This window comes from Xiphias gladius, chromosome 5 (genome assembly GCF_016859285.1).
Source record: "Xiphias gladius isolate SHS-SW01 ecotype Sanya breed wild chromosome 5, ASM1685928v1, whole genome shotgun sequence".
In the NCBI taxonomy this organism is placed as follows: Eukaryota; Metazoa; Chordata; class Actinopteri; order Istiophoriformes; family Xiphiidae; genus Xiphias; species Xiphias gladius.
In genome coordinates, this window is record NC_053404.1 from 16,767,759 (window position 1) to 16,775,928 (window position 8,170).

Below are 8,170 nucleotides of genomic sequence, written 5' to 3' on the forward strand. Positions count from 1 at the left end.
TATTCTTCTATTTTGGTAGTAATACTAGACTGGTGGTCACGTATGTTGACACATACAATGAATTTGACTGAAGTCCTTTGTAGCACTTCATTTACGTAAAGACAAAGAGGACTAATTTACAAGGCGAGACAGATACAGACATAAAGAGCTGTAAACATTCATTGGAAAAAATGATTAGTTGATCAACAAAAAATTAATCAGAAACTTTGACAGTCGATTAATCGTCATTATTTGCTAGTGAGGATTTCATGCTTTTCTTTATCATATAGAATAGTAAGCCTAGCAGACTTACAGTTAAACAAAGATATCAATTTTGAAAATATAAGCAGACTTAAACACAAGGGTAACTGAACAACAAACTATCTATATACACTAATATTATAGAATTATATATATTGATAAATGCTCAATAAGGTGTTAATAAAGGGATTTTGGTACCACATGGTAAGTGCCCATATGGTCCAAACAGCCAACGTAAGTTTTTATCTGGCAGCCAAAGGTTGGCCGTATTAATGACTTATAACTTCTCTTCAAAGCATTTGTAAATTATTAATTGAAGGATTTACAGTAAACACTTAAAAAAAAACCCTTATAGAGGGTGACTTGATTGAAATTGGTACAATTCTTTTAGTTAGGGAACCAGTGTTAAACGGGTTTTCTTCAGTACATCACTGTGGCGAAATATCGAAAGAATTAAAAAAAGAAAAGTATCTGTTCTTGCAGTGCTCATATATTCGCAGCCTTTGCTAAACGCAGAATAGCCTGTAGTCAACATTTCAAATTCTCTGTCGGACAGCAGCCCCCAAAATCCGCTCACGAGGATAATTTGATGACACTCCCTGCCTCTGGTAATTTTTCATTATATCGACTCTCCAGCAGGGACCGCGCCTGCGCCCCTGCTCCCTTCCGAACAAGGCTTCACCAATCCTGGCTCTGGCTCTATCCCCGGCTCGGCGTCCCACAGGCCACCGCTAATAAGTCGCCTAGCTGTCCGGTAATGGGGAAGTGATAGGGAGACGCTGCTGTCTGAAAGCCGCGAGGAAGTTGAGGAGTGAAGGGAAGCTCCGCGCCGCGCCGGACCGGACAGCTCCAGAGAGGCACATCCTCCAGTTGCTATTGTTGAGTAGCCCAAAAAGCGCATAGTGATGGAGAGAAAGGTATGGATGCTTATGCTACCTTGTGATACATTAGCACATTTGTTTTATTCCTCACCACTTTGCCTCGCTGAGTCTGCGCTGCTCAGTATCCGCATCCACCATTAAAACTATCCTTTATACATTTTCTTTATGCCGTAGGCTCATAGCCACCCGGATTAGTGCGCGCCGGAGTTTTTTTTTTTTTTTTTTTTTTTTCCTCCTCATCTAGCTGTAATTTATTGTGCATTTTAACAAAAAAAAAAAAAAAAAAAAAAGCTGGCAGGATATTAATTTCCACCTCGTGTTGTGTTGTGTTGTGTGTAGGCTTATTCCGAGGGGGCACCGTGGCGTGGTGCATAAATTATTAGAAAATATTGAGCAGGGAGTGGGGATGTGGTTGGGAATAATTAAGGGGACTGTAGGCTACAGTGGCTCGCTCTCTGTCTCTCTCTCTCTCGCTGTCTCTCTCTCTCTCTCTCTCTCTCTCTCAGCCTGTCTGCATCATCACACAGCACACTGTATAGTTGCAGCACCTCACCCCGCCACCTCCACCTCCCACCCCTCCCCGTTTTCCAGCCGACGCAGACACCAGCGCGGCTTGTTAACCTTGACTGGTGTGGGAAACAGGCACTTGAGAAGTAACAGAGGGGATGCACGGCGAAGCCCCGTCGAAAGCGCGGACCATCCTCTTGCTTCTCCTTTACGCATGCCTTTAATTCATTGCTCGTCGCCCCCCCCTCCACCACCACCACCACCAATTTGATTCAGGACGCACACACAAAAAATATAATGGTGCTTCATGTTGGGCTGCTAGAGCCCCGGGAGTCTGTAAGTGTGTTTTGGATCTTGCAGGAAAAGTTTCAGTTTCACTGTGTTAATCTGCTGGCAGGCTGTGGGTGCACACAGCAGCAGGAGAGGAATTTAGGGTGTGCAGTTGAAGCCAGAACTGCTTTTGCTGATCCAGAGGAAAATCACATTTTTTTTTATTCCAAATGCAGCCCTGCAACATATTTACTTCAGCTGGAGCTAAATCTGTTCTTTGACTGGTTATAGATAAGCCAAGCCTCTGTATTAGAGAAATAGTCTGACATGATGGATAATGGGCTTTTTAAAAAAAAAAAAGAATTTTTTTTGCTGATATGTAGATGAGAAGATCGATACCACCCACATAGTTTGCACATTAAATATGAAGCTAAAGCCAGTTAGCCTAGCTTAGCATAAAAACTAGAAACGAGTGATAGCTAGCCTTGCTAACCTGTAAATCTTACTAAGTTATCTCATTTGTTTAATCAGTACAAAAACTGAGGTGTAAAAACAACATGTTATGTCATCAAGGGGGTTATGTTTTGTCCTATGTCCTGGTAATTGCGTCATCTCAGTTTAGCTGTTTCCACCTGCTTCTAGTCTTTCAGCTAAGCTAAGCTAACTGGTCGCTATCTCCAAAAAAAACAGCTTTGATATCAACTTCATGTCTTTACGCCAATTATGTAGCTACAGCTAGCAGGCGGGCTAGCTTTTACCCCCGTTTTCAGTCTTCGTGCTAAGCTAAAAAACAGTATTTCCCAAAATGTCAAACTATTTGATACAGAGTTGTAGTGGCTTTTGGCATTAAGGCTCTATTAAAATGTAGAAAAAAAATCTAACCATTTTCATGTCTTCGTTTAGCCAAGCCTAAATTCTGGAAACAAGTGGACACAGCTAACCTTGCTGGGAGCAGTGATCAAGAAATAGTCCAGCCCCAACCACCTCATAAAACCAAAATGCGTTGAATTCATATTTCAGTTTTTGTACAGATTAAACAAACAAGATATACCGTGGTAATCTGTGAGTTTTAGAGGTGCCAGTCTGCAGATATTGTTATCTTTGGACAGCATCAGGCTAGCTGTTTCCCCCTGTGTCCAGTCCTTATGCTTCTGGCTGTAGCTTCATATTTACCTTACAGACATGAGAGTGTACAATCAGCTCATTTAACTCCGAAAGAAAGTGAAAAAGCATATTTCTTAAAATGTCAAACTATTCCTTGAAACATAGGCTGAATATAAGGCATTAACAGTTTGCATTGAACTTATGCTCATGAATTATATGCAGTTTTCGTAACTGCACTGCTTATTTTGCTTATGATTTTTGCCAGTCTTGCAACACTACGAGTTGCTCTTCCTTTAATGTTTTACGTTATTACAGTAAAAAAAGTACATTTTGTTATTTTGCTCATCGCATTATCACATTCTTGCTTCTACAGATTAAAAGCACGGCAGACCTGTAAAGCTAAGATCTTAAGAGGAGCTTGAAAATGCTGAAAATTTTCAGTCACCATATGTTTTTCTTTTTCGACGGGGCGTTCATCTTCGTCTAATAGCCTAACTGTAAATGTTCTGTCACTGAAATTATTGCACATTTTACAGGCTTCTCAGATCTCAGCCTCTCTCTCTTCTCTGCTCTGGTTTCATGTACAGAACTGTTGAGTTATGGAGGACTTGGTGACTCAGCTGCTTGCTGATTTTCAAGAGCACCATCAGGCACTTCAGTTTGATGCTCTATATGAAAAAAAAAAAAAAGACCACAGACGCAGGCACTTGGGCGCAATTAGTCAACAAAGAATATTGCATAAGCCGTCCTATTTCAGATAATTGCTGCTTGTGTGTTGGTTTTCCATGGATTTAGTCTCTCGGGAGTGTTTCCGTTCATTTTTTCTGTGACTTTTTCCAGATAGGATATACGTTAAATTTCCAGACAGTGGCGCAAGAATGTCCCACCTCCTCTGCTTTTCCCTCTCGATTCAGTTTTGCTTTGCATTATAGCCTGTATAGGGAGCCTTTTTCAGCTACTCTGAACTTGAGTTATTTTTTGATTTCTTCTAAATTTACGCATAAATACCGAAGTGCTTTTTCAACTTCATGTTTGCTATAGAAGTGGCTGATTCTTGTCAGGGGTACAGGCTCACTCTCTCTGTGAAAAAATACGACTAAAACAGCCAAATTTCAAACTCCAGTCTTCCCTGACCCAGCTGCTGGCACAGATATTCCCTTCAGTATAAAGAAAAGGAGAACAGTCCCATTAGTATGCAAGGTGCTGTCACAGCTCCAGAGGTCTGATAGAGGATCAGCTCCTTTTACAGTCTGCTGAATACTTGACCTGGCTTTTTAAGGAAAGCCACACAGGATCCCCTCCCCTTCGCACACACACACACACGTACATACACACCCCAGTACCTCTGTTCAGTCATGTTTGAAATGTACTTTGGGAGACTCATCAAGGTCAATCAATGTTTCACTGAGTGTACGGTTTCAGCTGCAGAGTTTGTCAAACTTTATTTTTTACCAGCAGTGAGACTGATTGGACAGACTTGAAGCCGTACACGTTTGGCTTTGTTTCCTAAATAGCAGGTCACCCAATTAAATGTTCCCTGGCTTTGTGTTTCGTGTTGTTTGCAGGGATAAAAGGACAATGGAGCACTTCCTTTTTTGGCTGGCGAGGAATGTGCTGCCTCACTGGCTGTTTGTTACCCCGGAAACAAATTAGCTTACAGGAAAAGTCATGAAAACTATGGATTTCACTCAATATTAGAACTGACATGATTAGTCAGCTCACAGAGTAGTCAGTTGATGGAACATTGTTTCACTCAGTTATCAAGCAAAAACGCCAAAAACTTGCCCGGTTCCGCTTCTAAAATGCGAAGATTTGATATTAAATTGAACATCTTTTAGTTCTGGACTGTGTTTCAGACAAAGCAAACAACATGAAGACATATTCCTTGGCTCCTGGAAATACTGATGACCATTTTTCACTATTTTTGGACATTTTATGGACCAAACGAATAATCGATTCATCGAAAGTATAATTTGCAAGTTAAACACCGATGAAAATAACCTTTAGTTGCAGCCCAAATAAAAATTCTGCCACTCTGACAGCCATTACTCTCATGATTACAACTGTAATATTGCAGTACAACAGAGCAGTGTTAAGAGAGGTCACAGTGATATTCAAATGGCACACTGGAGGTGCAGCTCTGCCATATTTTACACATAGATACTGTATATTTACAGTGTCAGTCCTGAGGATGAATTCTCATGCAATTCTAATCCACAGACAGATTTTCACACAGCCCTCTGAACCTCCACTGTGTCATTCCCATAGTGAGATTATAGATTTTTTATGGTTTTAAGTAGAGCGCTTTGTAACCTAATTACGCACGGCGCCCTCACTCCCTGCCAACAGATTATGACAGCGTTTTTTAACTACTGCTATCTTACCTAAAGCACTAGTGTGTGTGTGTGTGTGTGTGTGTGTGTGTGTGTGTTTTTTTTTTTCAGTTGCATATTACTCCCATCTATAATGTAGAGCTAGTGGTCTACTGAGATTGTGAACCGGAGTCAGAGACAAACTGTCTGGTTCCTGGTGGTGATACAGTTCACTGGACGGCTGGTTGACCCATTTAGATGTTAACGCTCAATACCGCACCACACTCCTGATGTGTGGTGTGAGTGTGGTGCACACATTTGCAAAGAAATGTCACTATCCTTTCAGTCGCAAAAACTTCTAATTATTTTTAAAGAGATTAATGAAAGTTTTCTCTCTTGTAGTCAGGATCTTTCCTTTATGAATGTCTGTATCACTGGCTTTTCCTGAAAGAGACATACTCATGTGAGTATCTCTTCATGGCTGCATCTACCAGTTATTTTCACGTTATTATTTTCAGTTCATCTGCTCATTATTTTCTCAATCAATCCCTCCATCGATTGGCTTTTAGAATGTCAGAGACGAGTGGAAAACACCCTTATCCGAGGGGAAATTTTATCTGACCAACAGTCCAAAACCTAAAGATATAAGACAAAGAAAAGCAGCTAAATCCTCACTTCTCAGAAGCTTTCATTCGATAATGTTTGTAATTTTTACATTAAAAAACACAATTAATCAACAGCTGATCATTTCAGATGTAGTATGTGTTTCTTATCAGTAGATCAATATGTCTGTAGTTAAACTCAGAAATGCTCCCTTTATTTATTCGAACAGGTCACTACCGTGGGATCGAGGATTATGAACATTTGTGTGGTTGTTGGTGAAACTGAAAGCCAGTTTCATTTGGTTTTATGAAAATGATCAAGTGGATCCAATATTGTTCAGTGACAGAGATAAGCTAAAGTGGTCGCTAAGCTTAAAATAGTTAATAGTTGACCCTACCCGGGTTTCACCTTGTTTTTTTTTGTTTTTATTTTTTTGTACAGAACCTTGAAATTGTTACAGTGAGGGCACACACTGTATCTAGTAGTTTATTGTGTTATGCACATACAAGCATCTAGCCCATATGGTCTTAAGACACCACAAGTACTGTAGCAATGGTGAAACATTGGTCTTAAGAGAAAATGAACAAACAAAGCCTTTGCATTAACAATTTAACCTACAGTACATGTTTTCCTATAGTTAACGGTCATGTATGTGAATGTAACTGTGCAGATGACTTTGATTTTCTTTGGTTAAATTATGCTTCACATAAGGTTCTGTGCTCCATGAGCATAGAGTATCTATGCATGTAGGGTATCAGCACCAGTTTGTGCCTCTCACATGGTACCATTGCATTGGAGACACAGAGTTAGGCATTGATTTTTTTCTAAAAATAAATACCCGGCGGTCACTCACCACTGTTAGGAAGGTATTTACAGAATCCTCAAACACACTTCCAACCATCTGGATGAAAAAATATTATGTCTGCGGCACCATAAAAAACGATTTTTATTCCACTTCTTGAGTTGTGCTTCTTTTTCCTAATCCAAACAATGATGGTAGCTGAACATTATATGCTCTACTTTTACAACGTGAACTAAAATTAGCAATTGTATTATAATTTTTATACAAAATACCATGTTAGTTTTTCTTGTGTTTTACAAGAAGAGTAAGGACGTGTGTATATCTTTTCTGGCTAGCTGGATTAGGAAATACACAAACAGGTTTCTTTTTTAAAACACATTTTTTCTGCAACAGATGGAGTATTTTTTTTTTTTTTTTTTTAATTAAGATGGTTAGAAGAGTCTTTAAAAATTCTCGAAATACCTTCAGATCATTCCTAAGCAATGTGAAATTACCATCTGGTCTATACAAAAATTGCAGAGTACTCATTTTTAGGTAAATCCGATGCTTAGCTCTGTTAATCAAATGTAATAACATGAGAGGCACAAACCCATAGATTAATTTCTCTAATTGCTGCTTGGGTGAGGGGTGTCTTATGAACCTAAACGAATGGATCAAGTTTGTGACATGAAAATATGTCAATTTCATACATTCCCCGACATGAACCCTGCACATACCAATCCTGCCCTCGTTCTGTCGGCTCTCTCTCCCATCCTGCACTGGCAGAGTGGTGCTGAAAGATCAAGGCTAAGACTTAGCTTGGATGCCGAGTAGGAAAGAAGAGGGAGGGGGGAGAGGGTTGGGAGTGGAGGAATTATTCTTAGTGTCCTGCCAGTTTTATTTTTTCATGGTATTTGCGTTTATTCATAGTAAGTGACTGTTTTTCACTGTATATTTGTGTCAAAGCTGACCCTGGTAACCTCAGTGCTGACTCACAGCAAGCGGAAGCCATTTCTGTCGTAAAAATAAGGATTTCTTCTTAGTTTTACAGTTTAAGCTCTGGAATAGTTCCTCGCTCAGTTCACCAGCTGCTGCTCCGGTTTTGAAGTCACTGCAGTCGGCGTTGCTCTCACCTGATTGGGTGTTAGCTTTTGGACGCAGGACAGATTATCCCGTTGTCATGGCTACAGCAAACAGGAAATGCCCCGAAGCAGGTAATGCTTCAGGCTTGTTCCGGTGTTTGGCTCGGTGCTTGCGGGGCGAAACTCAGCTCATTACTGTTGCCCCGTCTTTCCATCTGCTCCCATAATGCCTCCCTTTTTTGCGGGCGACGGGCGCAGCCAAGGAGCTGAGCCATAAACGCTGTCTGGATAAGGATGCTTTGTCCCAAACAAGCCCTGAAATCCAAGGTCGACCCTAAACTCCTTATCTGCAGCTTCTTAGGTTAGGTGCTTAACATACCTTTGGAACAA